Source organism: Pinus tabuliformis, chromosome J, assembly GCF_031772625.1.
Source record: "Pinus tabuliformis cultivar Carrire ecotype Pingquan chromosome J, CPIR1, whole genome shotgun sequence".
Taxonomy (NCBI): Eukaryota; Viridiplantae; Streptophyta; class Pinopsida; order Pinales; family Pinaceae; genus Pinus; species Pinus tabuliformis.
In genome coordinates, this window is record NC_142295.1 from 8,655,526 (window position 1) to 8,677,867 (window position 22,342).

Below are 22,342 nucleotides of genomic sequence, written 5' to 3' on the forward strand. Positions count from 1 at the left end.
TATAAACGAGAAGTCTGGATTTCTGACTCAATAGCTTATTTCTTAAGAAGAAAGTGTGAAATTTGAATAAAAACCTTCTTAGCATGTTTCTATCTATATTAGCAATCAGGACATCCCTAATTTCTTTTCTTTTCTATTTTGCAGTTTACGGTTGCTAAACTGATGGGAAATTATGAAGGTTGTGTTTCTACTTCAAGGTTATCTCACACACGGCGACGCATTTCTTCATTGAAGGGTGTTGCGCCAGCTAATTTTTCAACAGAGGTATTCTTAATAATTGGTATTCTTACTAATGCATACAAGCAGGTTAGGATGTGGTCATTACCATTATATAAGTCTTCACCTCATTTTTCTCATGCTTTCTCTAGATGTATGGTGACACTGATGAAGACAATTTGGAGTTTCAAACAAATTTGTAGTTTATATATGGAAAACACCTTTCTTTTTGTAAGACGATGGTAACTGTTAGGAAATTCGAGGCAAATTAATCAGGAAACTGACAAACTGCTAATTTTCAAAATTTTTCCTTGTAGTTGTATTATATGTAGAAATTTTTTTAAGGTCCTTGTAGGCCCCCCTCCAGTTTTAGCTTGTTTTGCACATCATTGTTTAATGCCCACAACCCATTTCACATGGCTGATATATAAACATGAAATACATTCAGATAAAAATTCTACTAGGCTACCACTACTTTTGCCTTTCACACTTTCAGTTGTTAAAAAACACAAGCAAGCACACACATAAATTTGTACACAATTATTTTCAGTTAATCTCAGACCCTGGAAAAAACCACAAGCGGAAAACCAGTTATAAGGAGTTTTTATTGCTTATCTCAGAGAAATTATTTACAACATTTAAAACATTTCAAGGGTACTTATATTTCTCCCTTGAAAACTCGGTCATAGTCCAGCAACCACTGCTCCTTGAATTGTGTGCCACTGAGTGAGCTTTCCAGCATTAATTTCATGTTGTCTGCCCATAATTTGCTCCACAAAATTTGGGCCACTGAACAACAATTAATATCCTCAAAATATGTGCCACAGATCTGCAAATTTCCTACTCAAAATCTGTGCTGACAGGCTGACTATTTCAGCCTTGAAATCTGTGCAGAGACCTAAAATTATGGGTCTGATCTCCTAAAAATCAGGCCTGTTCCAGCCTGGAAAAATATGCTGAAAAGCTCTTTGAATTCAGCAATGGAAGTCTGCTCTCCTGCCTAGATTTTTGGCCCTGTCAGACTGCCCTCTTTGCCTTAGTTTGCATGCTGCTGTTCTGCTCAGGAATTCACATTGGAACTTCTGCCAGTCTCCTGGGCTGCGTGCTACTTTATCAGACTAGGAACTCGGCCTGTTGGTATTCTCCACACTGTTGTAGTTGTTCTCTCCTTTCGCAATCGCTATCTCAGCCTCTTAACTTCTTCTCCTTTTGCTTTCTCTCTTCCAGTAGAGGCTATCTCAGTCTCCTTCCTTCTTTTTGCTGTAGAATCTCTCCACTAGCAGTCTCTCACAGCCTCTTTTTCTAGAAGCTATCTCAGCTTCCTTTAGAAGCTCTCTCAGCCTTCTCTTGAAACTTGTTACCCACCACCTTGTGGGTGATATCCCTTGGAGAATTTTTTCTCCATGATGAGCCTTAGCCGGCAGCCAGCAGCCCCTTGATGCCTCCTTTTAGCTCATTGTGCCATTTCTCTGCCACCTAAGCTAGCCATGTGGTCCCTCACCCACCTGTATTGATCATATGTTTGAAGGTGGGCCTCCCGAATCTAAAGGTATGTCTTGTCATTTGGTAATTGAGTATTGGGTGTAGTTATCATGGATACTTCTGGGTATGGACCGATGGGGGGATTTGGCGGAAAAAGTGGGCTTAGTTTGTGCTCCTGTCCTCTTGATTTCTTTTGGTTGCTACCCTTGGATCTTAGTCCCGTGGGTTCTCCTTTATTGACCATTTGGTTCTAGGGTGGTACTACTTGGGAAAACACGATTTTGGGTGCGTGGTCCCGCTCCTTTACCCGCACATACTACTCCTTTTCCACTCACTATACCCCCATTCATCATCATTTCTCCCAACTGGGTCCACATAGGGCTAGCTTCCCTATCCCCTTCGCCCCCACCTTGGGTCAGGCCTAGAATGATGCCCCACAGGGTGAAGCAACTAAAAAAATAAGAAAAAGCATAATTGGCCACATTTAACAGGAAATTGTACCACAAAATGCAAAAGATGGTCGGGACAAAAATAATTAGCATGTGGCAAAAAGTAGACACATGAGTTCTACCCCATCCATGGCCATCACCTTGGTTCCATAGGCCCTAAATGAGCCTCCTCTATCATTCAGGAACCCATGATTGTCCCATCCCCTAGAGGGCAATGAACCGCCCTACCTCAAAAGGGGTAATCATTGCTATATTATACACATCATGTTCTTGTACTTGTCCTTTGAGCCCCGAGCAGTTAATTAAAGAAAATTCATAAAAGGAAAAAGACATATAAAGAAGGGTGGAAAAATCAAGGCTGGGGCACCTCATGTACCACGATTGCTCCCTCCTATACATTATATACCCAGGTGTGGCCTTCCCCTTATCTAGCTACCCCTATGCCCCATTATGTGGCCCAAGGTTGCCCCCCTTATTCCCTATTCCATCTCACCTATTTGTCACTTGCCACCTCCATTAGAATGGTGTACCTTGGACATACTATCTCCTCTAAGGGCTGAACCCACCTAATAAGGTACTTGGCTAACCCCCTTTGGAGTTTGGAGACACTAGCACACGCCAAAGCCCACGATGGAAGGGCATGCCATTATGAAGTGCCCACTTTGTTATCCATGGCTTGTAAGCTCCTTTACCTGATTATTCTAATGACTGATTGTACTGGAAGCCTAGGGGATGCATTGGATCTTATGCAGGATTGCAGGTGGTTTCCATTTGGGTTTTGCTTCCCTATATGGGATCTTGACCCCCATAGGTCCACATTGGCACATGTAGGGTGTGCATAGAGAGCCATGGTCTCCACAGTAGCAGACAACACTCCTTATATCTTCATGGATGTTCAGAGACTACTAGCGATCCACTTTTGGGATGATGGTGACATGATTGGTACACTATGCCCAGCAGGCCCCCACAGGAGCCCCACACTCTTGGCAGGTGTCCCAACACTTGTACGATGTCATGGTAGCATTCATTCTCTTAGGGTCCTGTAATTTACAGGATCAATTGATCATTGAATAGTTGCTTTCAATATTTCAGATTGTAAATAATATAGCTTTCTGCAAATGATTTCCAAAAAGATAGAAAAATGAAAATTGAAAAATGAGAAGAGGGTATAAATACAAAAATAGAAAAATAGAAGAAATGTTAAATGAACCCCACAAAAAATGAATAAATATGAAAGTGATGCTAGCGTAAGTGCCACTACTAGCCTTTTGGCTTTGTAAATAATAAATTTATGAAATTGTGTGCAGCTTGTTTAAAATGCCACAATCCCTTTCTGCTTGAAACATACAGTTTAATCATGTTCAAGTTGATTTCAATTTATGTTAATTAGAGTAGGGTGAATAACTTAGCCAAACTGTTTAATCTTGGTTAAGAATAGATAGGCAGAATAGGTGAATAAAGTTAATACAACTGTTTAACCTGGATTAATTTAGTTGATTAGAGTAGTTTAGTGTTGAAATGAACATTCTTTGTCTCTTTTAAAGGAAAATTTGATAGGGTTTGCATGCTCAAATGCACCCTTATTGCTTTAGAATAACATTTAGATAGGAAAATAAAACTTTTTGATGTAATAAGTCTGAATTGGTTTGCTGTCCTAAGTTTGGACATTGGGTTATATTTCATGTGCCCGAAACAGATTGTGGGGCTATCCGGTGTTAAACTTCTCCTTATTCCGCCATCCCCGATCATTCACCACCTCGATCCAACGGCCCATGATAGGTTTCGGACCCCCCCGAAAGCAATAACGTTTAACGACTACCGGGGCGGGGGGTTCTGAAAAGCGGTTTATCGCCCCCCTACGTGTTAGTGCCATGTGATTTCGGACACCCCCCTCGACTTTACCGGATACCACCTGCGCCCCGCCTCCGAAAGCTGTTTTGTCATCCCACTTGTCCCTACTCTTGTGCCAACATTCACCTGCCATATCCCTGCTCCTCCACTGCTATTCTGCTACGTGTCCTCCTCCCTGATCCCGCTCCCGCTTACCGTTCCATTCCCACTAACACTCCCGCACCACTCACTGCCTGCCACTTGGACTGTTTTCCCCACTCACCTCCACGTCATTTCTCCACATCACCCTTGCGAACCCCACTTCCTTTCCACCAACCATGTGCCTCCACATCATCCCCCACCTCCATGTCACCTCTCGCCTCCACGTCATATGTCTGTTTCATGGTCAGTTAAAACTATGTTTTTTCCTATACAACACAATAATTTAAAACATGGTTTACAAACAACTGAGAACGAATTTTCAAAAACGGAAAGAGGTTTTTGTTTATAACATCATCATGTATAAAAACCTCTCTCAGTTTTCTAACAACTGTTATGGTTTGGGAGATTCAGATGAATCTTTGCAATTTTTTTCCCGAATTTTCCTGTTTTTTGTCAGTGTTTTCAAATGCAGTTTCCGAGCAGGTGGAAATAAATTTTCAAATACTGAAAGATTTTTTTGTTGCCAACATCATCATTTATAGAAACCTCTCTCAATTTTCTAACAACTATTATGGTTTGGGATATACAAAGGGATTATAGGACCCTATTTTTCAGAATTTCAGGAGGAAAAATCTCAAAGACAGTTAGTGACTTGGATGCCACCTCATCAAATAAGAGTTACTATCAAATTCAAATTGCTCTTCTTTATCACCAACAATCGACAAAGATAGTGCCAAGAAGATTCATTAGTTTTGAATGTCCTATATTTCAGTTCTATTTGTGTAATACAATTTGAGATATTTGTAACAAATCTTGATATTTTTTCAAGATATTTTAGTTTAAAATTTTTATAAATACTTCATCATTTGAAGTAAGAGATGTTGGTTTTTGTACGAAGAACATTATTGTATATTTTTTCTGAAGCATCAACAAATTACCAGTAATACAAAAGCTCTTTCACAGGATTCTTGTGTCAAGTTGTTGGTGAAGTGCATCTATCTGTCTCATGTGTTTATATTTCTTTGTTTATAGCACATGTTTTCTAGATCTGAATTATTCAATAGATAAATAAAGGGAAGAATTTGTTTAAATCTACACTCTGCACCTGACTACGAATAATTTCTATGTTTTCTTCTGATCTTTAAATATAGAATTCAGGTAATAATGCTCTATATTTGGAGTGGACCTTAAATCTGTTCTTTTTCTCCATTTCACAGGCCTTAAAGAATCCATTTGGTTTGGCTACCCTACCCTGTGAGATCTATCTGTAAACATTGCTGTCAATTGTATTTTATGTAACAAACTCCATAGCCCAATGGCAACCTAGTTATCAACCAACCATTCAAATACAAATCAAACCCAAACTTCATAACTAGCCTAATATTCAATCAAACAAAGTTAAATCTTATAGAGAGAGCCCTCTCTAAAGCTGGCAGGGCTAGATCCCAGCTTCCAAAGTTGGTGTGTGGTTACCTTGGTGATTTTCTTCTGCAACCTCAGAAAATTACTAAGTGCTAACACATTCCACCACCTGGACATTTGCAGAGGATATACAGACATCTCTGATTCATATGGAGACCCATGGGGTCATTGATGTGCTCTCAGACCCATTGAGAGGACCATAGGTCTACTATTTGGAGAACAAGGGGCCACCCCTTTGTGCATCATATTTTGAGGAATTTATTCCTCAATATGGCACTTTAGGATGTTATTGAGCCTTTGGAGGGCCCTACGACATGCATACATCATTATTTGGCCCCTTGTGAGGCTTGTTTTTACATTATGAGTTAGTATGGTGGGCTTGTCACCATTAGGAGTTATTATTTGCACATTATTTTATCTTTAAGGACCCATAGGCTAATTCGAACTCCTTAGGAGGATATATATTGATGCTAGATACATTCATTTGTATCATCACTTGACTTGGGATCTCTCTAATCATAGAGAATTTTTGCACTTTTTCCTTGGTGGATATTTTTGGAGATGGATGAATTTTGATTTGGGCTATTTCTCTTGTCTTGGAGCTTTATTGGGTGACGAAATTCTGGTTGGATATGCTCTATAACGTTGTAAGTAAATTTTGATAGTATTATTCTTGTTGCTGCATACTGCTAAAATTAAGGCTAGTTGCTGCATTATCAAAATGTGGAATTGAGCATGTTTGAGCTAATTTAATGTATGAGCATTATATGAATGAAATGTCCTAGAGATTTATTTATCTCGAGAAGCTTGCATCATTTGCTTTGAAGTATAAATGCTTGAAGGTCACTTTTCTTTTCTTTCTCTCAAGCTTGGATGAAGTTGACTTTCTGGGCCTCCTCGATCAAGAAACCAAGTTCTTACTCATAATTATCCTTGACTCCATATCCCCAGTGAACTAGGCACCGATCCCTCAAAAAGGGTGATCTTTTCAACCCTCTTTCAACTATTTTCCCCTTTTTCCCAAAATCTAGCCCCTTTAGGTCACCTAGAGCATCAATTTCTCGGGAATTGACCCAAGGAAAAAATTCGATCTCGTATAGGCTATTGCGCTAGTGAGTCCCCTCCCTCTCCTCCAAATGAGGCAATTCTAATGGTGGAATCTCTGGGAATCTCAAGCCCTAAATCTAGGACCGAATTGTGCCTAGGGATCCCCAAGGCTAGGCCTCAATAGGATCAATTCAACCTTTTGAAGAAAGTATTATTGTTCGTTCCTTTCCCCTCACCTTGTCTAGGATTGGAACATCATCATCCCCAAACCTGGGTTGGGTCCACTTGACCCCGTGTGGCCCTCCTTCTCAATAAAGACTATTTGTCAAGGACCATTTGGAAATACAAGTTTCCCAAGGACTATAGGGATTTAGAAACTTGTTCATAAGCCTATCCTTTCTCCCTCAACCCTCCAATCATCACCCCTTATCCCTGGTGGACCAAGTCCCTTGTTTAAAAAGCAAGCAAGCTTCATTCTTCACTCCATCCTTGGGAAAGGGTTTTCAGGGTCACTTCTCACCTATCCATTGAAATATATTTTACAAGTGAATCCCTACACTACCGGGACTCCTCCCATTGCTGAAAGTCCGTAAAGAGCAGTGAGACTTAGCTGTGGTGACAGTGGGCTAAGCCTTCGCAGTTGCCCTTAACCTAGCCGTTGGCCTTTTAGGAACCCATTTAGGTCCCCTCACGGTTTGAGTGGTAACAAAACTTTCTGAGCGTCCTCTTGAAGCTCTCTCAGCCTCCTCTTCTCTTCTTCTCCTTCTCCAACTCTACACTTGAAGAACAAATGAGTTCTCCTTGCCTTTTTCCCTTTTTAGTCTCTCATAATGAAGTGAAGCCCTAACCCAATGATCAAGGGTTGAGATTAGATCTCTGCTCTCCTTGATCAAGGGTGGAGATTTAATCTCCCATTGACCCCTTCGTTAAGAGTCTCCCTAGTCACTTTAATGTTGTTTTTGTACCTTGTATCTCTTTCCACATAAAGTCACTTTATAAACATAAAGTAACTTTAATAATATAAAGTACTATGTACTTTTTCTCATAAAGTCACTTTAAAAACATAAAGTGACTTTAATACAATAAATTTCTTTGTACTTTTGAACCTCATAAAGTGACTAAAAGTCACATTACTTTTATAACTCATAAAGTCACTTACTAAAAAGGTGTCTCATGTGTTTTCCTAGGCCAAGGGCAAAAAGACACTAGGAAACACTTCCTTGGTACCCTTTTTCTCAACACTCTCTCTTACTGAGGAAGTTGTTTCTCACCACTCTAGAAGTCTGTGATTCTCCTGATCCCTATGCACCTCCTTAGGATTTGGAACTCTGTGGTGTGCTGTGAAAATTTCTGAATCTAGAAACATAAATCCTATTGCAGTGACTGGTTTAACATCTCCTACTTGTTATTTCATTGAAAAAGTTATTTAATTACATAAACATTGATGTAAACACTACTGCAATCCACACTGATATACAAATCATACACTGAAGCAATAATTGAGACACATACACAAGGGACACCGTTATTTTTCGACCACATGTCCCCAGAAAAACCCAACTTGGGAAAACCGGTGCAGCAGATAGAAGGTTTTGTTTTATTAAGCAAGAACAGCAGATAGAAGGTTTTGTTTTATTAAGCAAGAAGAATCTATGTACAATAGGTTGTCTCTCACACCGACAAACCTTACAGAGAAATCATGGCAGCAAGAAATACATACGAGGGTTTACGTCGTCCTCGGGCCCCGGATGATCCGAAGAGTGATTGTGCACCCTCCCAACAAATACTGCACAGTCCCTACGCCGTCACTGCGTGGGCCTATGTCCTGCCTTTGGAGAACTGCGTCACCCCAACTGCTGGATTGATCTACTGGACAAAGACTGTCGTTCAGCCCTCTTGGCTCAGAACTTCGCTTCTCCAGCAAAATCTTGGACTATAGACGACACTCTGCACTGCCACTACGTGATCCCCTCCTGGACTGCGTAGGCTCTGCGTGAGCCCCCCCGGGTTGCGTAGGCTTTGCGCTGTCTTCCTACTCAAGCTGCCTCTCTGCCACGTACTCTTTGGCTCGAAACTTACTCTCCAATCCAAATCTCTGCTTCTGCCCCTCTCACTGCAACAGATCACTGGTTCGATTCTCTCAGCAAACCACGCCCCAAAAAATCGAACTAACCAATCAAGATGCTCACTCGGTGTATCTCCAACCGACCCTTAAGCCTCCTCTTATACTTTTCCTGTTGATGAATCAACAATCGAGATTAAGTCTCTAATCAACGGCTAAGATTAAATTAAACTTGATTCTCGTCTCTTAGAAGCTTCTCACCCATATTTTCATTAATGTCCATTAATATTTTTATTTTCCTAAGTTTAGACTTAGGAACCCCATTAAAAATATTAATTATTGTAATAAATACAATCCGTGTAGAATTTCACCAAAAGATTTCTGGGTCTGGGAGGTTTCATGTGTTCTAGCCCCTCCACAAAATTTCGAAGCTAGAGCACATCCGATGCTACCCAAGAATCAACACTCCCTCTTAGCGAGGAATTTTCTCTAGCAGTACTTCCCAACAAAAATATCACACTGATCCACAACATTGGTCCTCTGCGCTGCTGATGCTCAACCTGCTACCCTTCATCCATTGTGTTACTGCAATCTGCACTGTTGCCCATGACACTGCCACTGTCACTGCTACATCTGTACTGCAATTCCCCTCAATATGCTGCATCATGTTGCCCATAGCATTGGCACTGCTAATTGCTACACTGCAACTCAGTTGCTGAGAAGTAAGCAACTGAAACGTCACCCAAAAGATGACATGTTGGTCAGTCTGGATACCCTGTGATGTTCAAGCTACCACTGCTGCTAATCTGTGTTGACCCTCTGATGCTATTGCGCTGTTGTTGTATCTTCTCTATGCTTCTCGCACTACTACAACACTCCACTGCGCTGCTTCAGACTCTGACATTCTAGCTCTGCCACTGTTTTTCCATCATCCCTCGCACAAATTGACTCCCATCATTCTGCTACTGTCATTAAGGGTTCCGTAGCCATATGTGATCCAAGAGCTTGGGAACCTCGAGGATCTTGCCCTTGTGTAGTCCTCCCAACTACAACTCAATATCTTCCCATCTCTTCTCTAGAGGTGCATGAGCACTCATGGCACAATCCTCATCATCGTCCTCCTTGTCAGCTTTTGCTGGAGCAACCTTTGAGTTAGACTTCTCTTCCTTGCCTTCTTTTGAGGGCACTGAGTGGCGAAATGACCCAGTTTTGCACATTTGAAGCATCTGACTTTGGATATATCTTTCTTTTTCCTCTTCTGCTGCCCTTGTTGTTTTGTTGATGCGAGAGATGCATCCTCCTCTTCCTCCTTCTTGAGTCTGATCCCTTTCAACCTAAGAAGGAAGGGATCAATTTCTTCTCCCTTTTGCATCTGATACTGTCTCAGCTGAGTCTCAAGCAACATCTTCCGTTGAACGAAAGTTCCCTCGTACAAAGTGGTCAAGGCCTCCCACATTTCCTTTATTGTGTCCTTCTCAGAAATATGTGGGATCACATGATCCTTGACCCCGTCCAAGGTCATGCACTTTGCTTTAGCTTGAGCCTCCTCATACTTCTTGAGAGGATCAACATCAACTGGAACAACAACTGTCTTCAAGGCATAATCCTTGATGCGATTTTTGTCCAAGACTGCCAGGATCCTGGCCTTCCAGATGATAAAGTTGGATGCTCCATCCAACCTGTCCTGATCCCTTTGTCCATTAACTGCCATCTGTGCTCAAATGAGTGTTGAATAGGTTCTCTTCAACCTCTTTCGCTGCTGCCCCAACAAAACTTGGATCTAGATTTCTTTGGCGCTAGAAATCCTCTAAGGAACAAGCTCCCTCTGAAATTTGATTTCCTTCACGGAAATCCTTCTGCCAAATATTGCCGAATCATCTCTCTCCGATCCTCCTTTGCTGTTGCTTAGCTACCTGGATCTAGATTTCTTTGGCAAGAAATTTGTTAAGGTAGTGACTCCCTCTACCTTGGTTCAATCTCCTTAGACACTGTTCTACACCAACAGTACAACATCCCACTAGCATCTCAGATCCGATTTGTATTGCTCCCTCTGCCTCAACAATTGAAGAATTTGAGCTCCTTAGGCTTCGCGCTGTCACTGCGTGAGCTAAATCAACTCCTTCTGGCCACTGTGTCACTCCTTCCCAGTCTAGAAAGATGGCATGGCTATGCGTGAGCCTGATCTGCCCCTCTATGTTTTCTGCGCTGGCCCAGAGAGCTGACGTAGTCACTGCGTGGGCTCCTCCTGGCTACTACGTCACCCTCTCCTGGCTCAGAATGCTAATGCAGGCACTGCGTGAGCCTCTGCGTCACCTATTCTGCACTGTGTCACCCTTCCTATTCGTTTCAGGCCTTGGAACAACGTTGTCACTCGGGACAACTGCCTCTCTGCAACAGATCTGCTGGATGTTCTCGGTTGATGGCTTCAGTGTCCTATGATCTGCAATCGCTCTAATACCATGTGAAAATTTCTGAATCTAGAAACATAAATCCTATTGTAGTGACTGGTTTAACATCTCCTACTTGTTATTTAATTCAACAAGTTATTTAATTACATAAACATTGATGTAAACACTATTGCAATCTACACTGATATACAAATCATAAACTAAAGCAATAATTGAGACACACACACAAGGGACACCGTTATTTTTGGACAACACGTCCTTAGAAAAACCCAACATAGGAAAACTGGTGCAATAGATAGAGGGTTTTGTATTATTAAGCAAGCAGAATCTGAGTACAACAGGTTGTGTCTCACATCGACAAACCTTACAGAGAAATCACGACAACAACAAATACATATGAGGGTTTACCTCGTCCCCAAGCCCCGACTGATCCAATGAGCGATCTAGCACCCTCCCAACAAATACTGTGCAGCCCCTACGCAATCATTGCGTGGGCCTGTGTCCTGCCTCTGGAGAACTGCGTCACCCCAACTATTGGATCGATCTGCTGGATGAAGACTGTCGTTCAACTTGCCTGGCTCAGAACTTCGCTTCTCTAGCAAAATCTTGGACTATATACGACACTCTGCACTGCAACTGCGTGAGCCCCTCTTAGATTGCGTAGGCTCTGCGTGAGCCCCTCCTGGGTTGCGTAGGCCTCTGCGCTGTCTTCATTTCAAGCTGCCTCTTTGCCACATACTCTTTGGCTCAGAACTTATTCTTCGATCTAGCACCCTCCCAACAAATACTGCACAACCCCTACGCAATCACTGCATGGGCTTGTGTCTTGCCTTTGGAGAACTGCATCACCCCAACTGTTGGATCGATTTGCTGGATGAAGATTGTCGTTCAGCCCTCCTGGCTCAGAACTTCGATTCTCTAGCAAAATCTTGGACTATATACGACACTTTGCACTGCAACTGCGTGAGCCCCTCTTGGACTGCGTAGGCTCTGCGTGAACCCCTCTTGGGTTGCATAGGCCTCTGCACCGTCTTCTTGTTGAAGCTGCCTCTTTGCCACGTACTCTTTGGCTCAGAACTTACTCTCCGATCCAAATCTCTGCTTTTGTCCCTCTCACTACAACAAATCACTGGTTCGATTCTCTCAGCAAACCATGCCCCAGAAAATCTAATTGACTGATCAATATGCTCACTCGGTGTATCTCTAATTGACCCTCAAGCCTCCTCTTATACTTTTCCTGTTGATGAATCAACGGCCGAGATTAAGTCTCTAATCAATGACTAAGATTAAATTAGACTTGATCCTCGTCTCTTAGAAGCTTCTCACCCATATTTTCATTAATACCCATTAATATTTTTATTTTCCTAAGTTTCGACTTAGGAACCCCATAAAAAATATTAATTATTTTAATAAAATACATTCCAGGAATTTCACCAAACGATTTCTGGGTCTTTGAGATCTCATGTGTTCTAGCCCCTCCACAAAATTTCGAAGCTAGAGCACATCCAATGCTAACCCAAAAATCAACACTCCCCTACTTAGGAGCTTGATGCTCTATATCACTAGTGCCTAGACTCACCACTAATGCAAACTCTATATCAAACTTGATGGAAAACTCATCCACCTTGGTTGATCTTGTCACACCCTTCTTCTTTTCCTTCTTGTTTGGACACTGAAAGAAATAATAACTCATCTTATTACACATAAAGCATCTCACTTTTGTTCTCGCTTTTGTTGGTTGGCCCCACTAGAAGATTCCTTCTTGTCCATCTTCTTGCCCTTAGATGCGAGGGAAACATTCTCCTCCTCATTTGCCCTACCATGTTGGCCACTACTCTTGGCATTCCTCCTGGATGGATTCATTTCATATCCTGCTCCAATCAGGAAAATGCTCTTTGGAAACAATGCCATCTATGATTCGATCCTACTGCTTGAGAAAAACATCCAATGCCATCATGACCAACTCGTCCTTAGGGATAATCTCTCCCACTACAGCCAACTCATCTCTCACCTCTGTGATCTTGGTGAGGTATGAGGTCATTATGTTAGCCTTGGTCATCTTGTTGTTCTTTAGTTTCTCATGCAACATGATCTTCCTGTTGTCATTGTTGCTGTGGTAAAGCTTTATTAGGGAATCCCACATCTCATAGGCATATTTCTTCCCTGATACATGAGGTATAATGTGGTCTCTGATAGCATTTAGAAGGACCCTCTTAGCCTTCACATTCCGCTTGTTGAAGTCTGCCAACTGAACTGCACTCTCTACAATATCCCACACCTCAACTTCCTCAAGTAGTAAGACTATCCTCTTCTTCCATGGGCCAAAATTTTCAGCCCCACTCAGTCTATCCTCCACCCTCAAACCAGTAGCCATCTGACCCTTTCAACCAACACTGCTTCTCAATCACTGAAAAGGAACAAACAACCTCCCTCTCAACCACAAATCACTGGTATACAAAGTTGTTTTTGCTTGCGGGTCACTTTTTATCAGCTGAGGTTTTCACTGGTAGCTTTGACTTTTCTCTTTTAGTTTGAATGTATATTTATGTTTATATATCAGCTATAGTGAAATTGGTTGTGGGCATTAAACAATGATGTGCAAAAAAAACTAAACTAGAGGGGATACAGGAACTTTAGAATTTTCTACGTTATATCTCAATCCATATCCAATTACACCATGCTGGTACCTCAACACATGTTGTGTCGCATGCCTTAGCTAAACCATAAACTGACCAACTTCCTTCACTTGATCCATCACCACAATTTCTTTTTGGTCACCTTGGTGATCCTGGCTGCTTCCTTTGCCACTCATCTTCATCAGATTGGTTATCATGTGAGTGCTCAAGGATGTATAGTCCATCATCCCAAACATCTGAAGGGATCGTAATAATATACTTCCTTTGACCAAGGAAGATCTCTCTTGGTTTCTGCCATACTTCTAGTCCCAAAATGTAATGTATCTAATCATGATTCTTCATCTTGAGTTCAGAGGTGAACTCCCTTCGACATTGAAGCAAGGCTTGACTGCTCCTTCTATCACGAAAGCAGATCCTCCTGCTACCGCGGCTCCCTTTGTCACGTGAGTCCTTTTTCTTTTGTCAGAAACAAGTCATATAATAACAAGATCAACCAAGATTCAACAAATATCCATCAATCCGAGAATACCATGTCCGAGGTTCATACAAAGCTTTCTTTAGTTTTCAAGCATGAGATTCCCTCTCAAGTACCTCAAAGCCCTAAGGTAGCTCTATGTACATTTCTTCCTCAATTACTCCATTGAAGAGAGCGGTCTTTACATCCATTTGATGTAATCTCCAACCCATAACATAAGTAATAGAAGTAATAATTCTAATAGATTTGTACTTGGCAGTTGGAGCAAATTTCACTTCATGGTCCTCTCCCTCTTTCTGAGAGAATCCTCTTGCCATGAGTCTCACTTTGTACTTCTCTATGCTTTCATCTACTGTATGCTCGACCTTGTTGATCAACTTGGAAGTCACCAGCGACTTCCCTTCAAGCCTTGGCACAATTTCCACACATTATGACATCCTTCAAACTCGTTGGCCTGCTTGCTCCCTCTGAACTAGGAGCTTTACAATTTCTCCCTCTTGAGCACAAATCACTCTACCTGATTTTATGTTGGTGCTCGTAGATAGACAAGAGACAAATGAGAAGTCCTTGAACATTGCTTCAAACTCATCAAGTTGAACCTTTGTTGATGTTGTTTCTTGTTGCAACCTCCCCTTCCCCTTCATCCTCTCCAGATATTGTAATGCAGAGTGCCCACTCTTGTGGCAATTGAAACATTTGATCTTACTCCAATCCTTCTTCTTCCTTGACTGATAGGTTGCCCCCTCACTATTACTTGTGGAACCCTTTCCTTTGCCAATCTTGGGCATCCTAGCCAAGGATAGGTTCTCTTATTCATCTACTTGCTTGTCGACATTAGATTCCTCTCGAGTCTCTTCCTGGATGCAATTATCCTACGGAGTTGCCATTGCCAAACTTGGGAGAGGCCAAGGCTAGGTTCTTTTCTTCATCTTCTTACTTGTTGACCTTAGACTCCTCCCGAGTCTCTTCTTGGAAGGTGTTCACGAGCACATATTCTTATGACAAATGGTTCCCATGATTGTTGGATATGCGTTATATTCTTTTCATGACTACTATCATGCATTACACATTCCATCAAGCATAGTGGGGAAGTCATAGTGGGGTTGGAAGTGCCGTTTGTTTGGGGGTGTCACAGGGTGCAGGGGGGTTCACAGGGTGGGAATGTTGGAGAAGATGTAATTAGGTTCGTTCTTCATATATGTAATTTTGATATTTGTACTTATTCAAGAAAAGAGAATTTATTTTGATATTATTTGTCAATGAGTTTCTTGCTCATTGAAAATAGGTCAAGCACATTTTGAAGTGCTTCTAGGGAGTCAAAGTCAAAATGTAATTATGATGAGACCCTTTGAGGGCATGTTACATCATGTATGATGTCATACAAGGTCATGGGAATACCTCCAAGGCAAGTCAAATCCTCTCCTAGCAGCAACGAAGTCTACAAGCAACAAAAACGATGAATAAATGTTGAAATATAATGCAACTGCAAGTCAGCCTAAGAGACTGTCAAGTCAGCTTAAAAGAGGAGGGACAAACCTCTATAAATAGAGGCTGTCCACTCCTCATTTGGACACACACATCAAGCTCTGAAATCCGCAATCAAGGAGGTGACAAGAAGGGAGAAGGACAACCGAGTAAGGGTGGAAGAAAGCCGAAATAAGAAGTCTGTTAGGGCAGCAAAGAAACAAGGAGAAGCAGCGAAGATAAGGGGCAACTACATCCACTCGTGCGAAGAGAGAAGGGACATGTCTGCGGCTAGATCAGCAGCAAGGTTGCAGTAGTATATACTTTATAGTTTGGGCTAGTAATTAGGCCTACAAAGGCCTCATACTAGAGTGTTGAAGGCAACCTCATAAACGAAGGAAGAAGAGACAAAAACAAGGTAGAATAGGACTATTTCTAGGGCTAGAAACAGTAACACGTGCGAGGTGCAAGAAGGACTTGACAACAATTTAGGGCAGCAACATAAGAGGCCTAATTCAGATGCGTAGTTAGGCATACAAGGTATCCCAAGGTCAGCAAAGAAGGTCCTCTCTATAGCAAAGTAAAGGAGCCCTAATATTCTAGGGTTTCCTATCCTAGAAGACAAAGTGCTGGAAGACGAAATGCCGGAAGATGTGCCAGAAGTGACAGTGCAGAAAAAGGAAGGATTTGACTCATGCTTGGAGGATATCCTAGTCAAGGGTCTAGGGTTTGGCAGTTGTTCAAATAAGAAGCTTCAATAAGAGACAACTTACAAAGGGTTTCCCTCTCAAGAGTGGAGAGGGTTTGTCCCTGGTAGAGAGCCAAATTTGTGTTCTTGTTATTTTGTTTTGGTAGCAGTTTGATGAAGCACACACATATGCACTAATAAGAACAAGAAGAAGTATAAGCTAACTAAGAAAAAGTAAAAAGACTTCACAAATTGTTATCAAGTCTCACAGAATCACCACAACACTACTTCGCCTTAGATTCTCTAACATGGTATCAGAGGGTAGGTGACACATCAAGAAAAGGGCAACTCAAGAACACTCAAGCATCTACAAAGTTGAAGCATCAAGCCTAGAAGTCTCAACCACTTCAAGGAAAAGAAGGGTCTACAATCCATCAGTCAAGGAGATCTACATCGAGCTACAAGACGTCAAGCACACACCATCACCAAGTAAGTCCACTTGGAGAAGACAAATTGAAGGACATCAAGATCTAGGGAAGAGTCGAAGACAAGCCATCAAGCTCTCAAGGAGGAAGCAAATCCATCAAATCACAAAATCTATCAAGTAAGTACATGTCCCCATTTGAATATACATCATTGTATTTTTGCAAGGAAAGCAATAAATTGGTAGGCACCAATAACTTTCTTGCATGGAAGAAGAGGACTGATTTATTTCTCAAGGAGAATGAGCTCCTAGAATATGTCAAGGGGAACATCGCTGCCCCTGCCAAGGAACAAACTCAAGCCTTAGCCAAGTACAATAAGGATGAGACAAGAGCTCAAAGGATTTTGACAGAATCAATCAAGGACTCTCTCGTTCCCTACATCTCCAAGTTTGAGACATCATTTTTTTTTATGATAAGCTAGTAGAGCTATTCGCAGTATCCACCACCAGAGAAGTATTATCTCTGAGGAATGAATTATACAAGATGAAGATAACAAAGGAAGGAATAGCTCCCTACTTCATGAAAATATCTGAGATGAGAGATCAACTTCAAGAGCTTGGGGAAGTCATGTCTGACAGAGAGATGACAACTGTTGTACTCAATGCTCTACCTGAGGAGTGGGGAAACTTCACATCAAGCATTTATGCCAAGAAGGAAGCAACCACTCTCAGTGATATGTGGTCTCTATGCAGAACAAAGGAGACTAGACTTAAGGCAAAAGAAGATGTGGGATCAAAGGAGCAAGCATTTGCTACCATGGCCAAAAGAAAGGGTAAATTTGGCAAGTTTGGTCCACGAAGAACAAACAACAAAGACATGTCCAAGATCCAATGTTTTGGATGCCAAGAATATGGACACTACAAAAGGAATTGTCCCAAGCTTAAGAAAGACAACAACAACAAGAGAAAGAAAGAGGAAGCTCATATAACTCAAGAGGTGGAAGAGGAAGGAAAGAAGCAAAAGAAGGAAGATCCTCCGGATCTCTACTATGACTAGGTCAACCTCTTTCCTTCTAGACTTCTTTCAAAGTTTTGAGTAGAATAGGAGCATATAGGAATAAATTAAATTGCTGGCTAGAATTACCCTCTAGAATGTAGCAGCATGTTGTACATGGAGTTCCAAACACTCATGTAGATTTATGAGAAGAACAAAAATGCATAAGTAGAAATATCTTCTAGAATATAGGAGCATGGCAAATATAGTTCAAAGATATTCATGTAGAAAGAGCATTCCTAAAATAGGACCTCATATGTGATGGAAGAAAATTTGATCATGACAAGAATCTTAGAAGACCTAAATCATCAAAGGTAGGAAACATTTGCAAGGCGAGGATCTTTAAAATCCTATGATGGAATCTTCAAGAGAAGGTTCGTGAACCAAGGCAGATGTCTCATTGGGAATCCCACTCATGGGATTCAAGAAAAGGGATGATATGCAAGCAAGCTAAGATGAAGCAAGAAGGGCTACACCAAAGAATGATCAAGGAGGATCAAGATGAGGTATGTATGCATCAAAGTTTAAGTCATGTCATCATTTGTATATTATTGAGTCATGGGTATAGTTCTATAACATGATCAAGCATGAAAGGATCTCTTTCAACAACAACATGCTTGAAGGCATGTACCGTGATGAAGGTCAACAAAAGAACATGCTCACATAAGGAGCATAAGATTGCTGACTAAGAAGCAAGAAGAAATGCTGACGAGTCCAGAAAGCAAGGGATGAAGGAATTCTTCCACAAGAAGCATTAGGTGGTTGACCAATCTATTTGAGAAGAAGCAAATAAAGAAGGAGATCAAGCATGTAAAAGAACAACATGATCACCGAGGATCATTATCTAGCAAAATGCCTTGAAAGATATCTCTCGAAAGAGAGCATAATAACTCTGATGAAGGAAGAAAGGGCCCTTGACTCCTATGAAGACCTTGGAGATATAAAAGGTGCAGATAACTGATTCTACTCTATCAAGATGTCGTGATGAAGAGGTCATCAAACAAAAGGAAAAACAATGTTGAAGCAATATCAGGATGAAGTCATGATGGGTTACCAAGTCAAAGCATATAACCTAGCAAGTATGATGGAACATCCATGAGGAGAGCATTCCCAAGCATGGAGAAGATGACAAGGGAGTAGCCAAGATGACTAGAAGAACCTGATAGTCACTTTCCACGAAGCAATGACATGACTAACCAAGAAGGAAAGTGATGGATGGATGGTGACTTACCGAGAAGAAGTTTGATCAAAGACTTCATGACATCAAGAAAGGAAGGAGATCATGCAGCTAAAGGACCCACGAAGAAGAAGCTGCTGATGAAGGAAAGAATCCCCAGTTAAGAGGGAGCTTTGACAAGTCCCTGATCAAGAGGGAGTTTTGAATCACGCTTGATTACAAAGGAGTGACTATTGTGTTTTCCATGTCATGGGTCATGCAGGACTAACAACCGTAAGTCTAGATGAAGGCCATGAGTGGAAATGTAGACACAAGATAGACACAACATTCTTGTCTTCACTTGGGAAGAAAGAATGAGAGGATTAGGTAATCATCTAGCATCCGATACTCTTTGAGGATGTGTAGGGCATCCAAGACAAGAGTAGGCAAGAGGATCGATATTCTTTGAGGGTTGGGAACCCAAGATAAGAATAGTCCTAGAAGGTCATACTCAAGAACACCCGGGTGGGTATGTACCTTGAGAGACAATGATGAAGGTGTCTATAAATCATTGGTCTCGCCAGCATTGTGGCTCATGGTCTTATGAAGAGATGGAGCTGCTAGGCAAGGCCTTGCACTATGACAATGCTGATGGATATGATGTTATAACAGATGGATTACTAATCTGGTTTCTATTATGTGAATTCTTCAAGATTGAAAATTGCCAAACACCTTGTAATATTGTATGAATACCTCCCTAGTTAAGAGGGAGTGTTGGAGAAGATGTAACTAGGTTTGGTCTTCATATATGTAATTTTGATATTTGTACTTATTCAAGAAAAGAGAATTTATTTTGATATTATTTGTCAATGAGTTTCTTGCTCATTGAAAATAGGTCAAGCACATTTTGAAGTGCTTCTAGGGAGTCAAAGTCAAAATGTAATTATGATGAGACCCTTTGAGGGCATGTTACATCATGTATGATGTCATACAAGGTCATGGGAATACCTCCAAGGCAAGTCAAATCCTCTCCTAGCAGCAACGAAGTCTACAAGCAACAAAAATGATAAATAAATGTTGAAATATAATGCAACTACAAGTCGGCCTAAGAGACTGTCAAGTCAGCTTAAAGGAGGAGGGACAAACCTCTATAAATAGACGCTGTCCACTCCTCATTTGGACACACACGTCAAGTTCTGAAATACGCAATCAAGGAGGTGACAAGCAGGGAGAAGGATAACCGAGTAAGGGTGGAAGAAAGCCGAAATAAGAAGTCTGTTAGGGTAGAGAAGAAACAAGGAGAAGTAGCAAAGATAAGGGGCAACTATAATCACTCGTGCGAAGTGAGAAGGGACAGGTCTGTGGCTAGATAAACAACAAGGTTGCAGTAGTATATACTTTATAGTTTGGGCTAGTAATTAGGCCTACAAAGACCTCATACTACATCATTGAAGGCAACCTCATAAACGAAGGAAGAAGAGACAAAAACAAGGTAGAATAACATGTGCGAGGTGCAAGAATGACTTGACAATAGTTTAGGGTAGCAGCATAAGAGGTCTAATTCAGATGTGTAGTTAAGCATACAAGGTATCCCAAGGTCAGCAAAGAAGGTTCTCTCTATAGCGAAGTAGAGGAGCCCTAATATTCTAGGGTTTCCTATCCTAGAATACAAAGCGCTCGAAGATGTGTCGGAAGTGATAGTGCAGAAAAATGAAGGATTTAACTCATGCTTGGAGGATATTGTACTCAAGGGTCTAGGGTTTGGCAGTTGTTCAAATAAGAAGCTTCAATAAGAGAAAACTTACAAAGGGTTTCCCTCTCAAGAGTGGAGAGGGTTTGTCCCTAGCAAAGAGCCAAATTTTTGTTCTTGTTATTTTGTTTTGGTAGCAGTTTGATGAAGCACACCCATATGCACTAATAAGAACAAGAAGAAGTATAAGCTAACTAAGAAAAAGTGAAAAGACTTCACACATTGTTATCAAGTCTTGGAGAATCACCACACCACTACTTTGCCCTAGATTCTCTAATAGGGAAGAGCCCCCCCATGCAAGGGTTCATGGCCAGCGCCCTTGAGAAAAAATTGGGTGGTTTTTTCGTCTGTTTTTGGCGATATTTGACACGGCTTTTTCCTTTAGTGGTTTTGTGCAGGGAAAATTTTAAGAACCCCCCCTAAATTTATAAATATAATAAATGGTCGAATCTCCATGGTATATAGGAAAAATGAAAGGCGATTTTATCAATAATATAATATGTATATATAATTTTTTGGCGAATCTCTCACCAGGCATGGCGAATATTTTACTCAATCATAAAATCTTGTAAGATCTTGGCAAGTCTTTTACTAAATAATAAAACTTTGTAAAGTCCCAGTGAATCTTAGCATAGGCTACATGCTGGTTTAATTCCCCCATTTAAATAGGCTACATTCCAGGTGAATACCATGAGTCAATACCATGTGCCATTTTGGTGAATACCATGGGTCAATATCATGTGCCATTTTTATTTTTATTAATTCTAATATTAGGGTTAATAATTGTTTTTTGCATGGTATTAATAACAATCTAATCCATGGTATTTGTCCCATAGTATTTTGGCCATAGGTTTCACCTAAATATAACCCATTTTTTGAGTGTTCGTAAATATAAGGTGACTTATGGAGTAAATATAAAAAAATGTTTTATTTTGTTTACCATACCTCTCGTTTATTTATATTTTTATTAATTTACCATACCTCTTTTACAAATATGGTATTTGGCCCATAGGATTCACTTAAATAAAACCTCTTTCTTGAGCCTTCATAAATAGAACGAGGGTTATGGACTAAATATAAAAAGAGGTTTTATTTATTTACGATACATCTAGTTTATTTATATTTTTATTTATTTACCATACCTTTTGAGTAAGTATAAAAAAACGTTTTATTTATTTACCATACCTCCACTTTACTTATATTTTTATTTGTTTACACCCTTACATGTATATAAGGTGACTTATGGAGTAAATATAAAAAATGTTTTATTTATTTACCATACCTCTCATTTATTTATATTTTTATTAATTTACCATACCTCTTTTATAAATATGGTATTTGGCCCATAGGATTCACTTAAATAAAACCTATTCTTGAAAATGGGCGAATGGATTCACTTAAATAAAACCTATTCTTGAAAATGGGCGAATGGAAGGTTGTAAGTCCTAATTTCAAGGGCTAAATTTACCTTTTTTACCCTCTCCCTTAAAATAAGGTGGGCTATTTGAGGTGATTTGTAAAAATGTACTATGATACAAAATATTCGCCCACTAAAAATTTAAAACCCCTTAATTTCGCCAAAGGGTGAACATTCACCCCTAAAATTATCCTTGGTTT

At 40.7% G+C, this 22,342-nt stretch overlaps 1 pseudogene across 1 annotated transcript in view; it reads left to right on the forward strand.

The window, feature by feature from the left end:
- LOC149225161 (protein-tyrosine sulfotransferase-like) overlaps positions 1-22,342 on the forward strand; it is a 300,574-nt pseudogene that overhangs the window by 234,288 nt on the left and 43,944 nt on the right. The window contains exon 12 of the transcript XR_016248251.1: positions 145-264. The product of XR_016248251.1 is annotated as a protein-tyrosine sulfotransferase-like (transcript). The remainder of the gene's footprint in view (positions 1-144; positions 265-22,342) is intronic.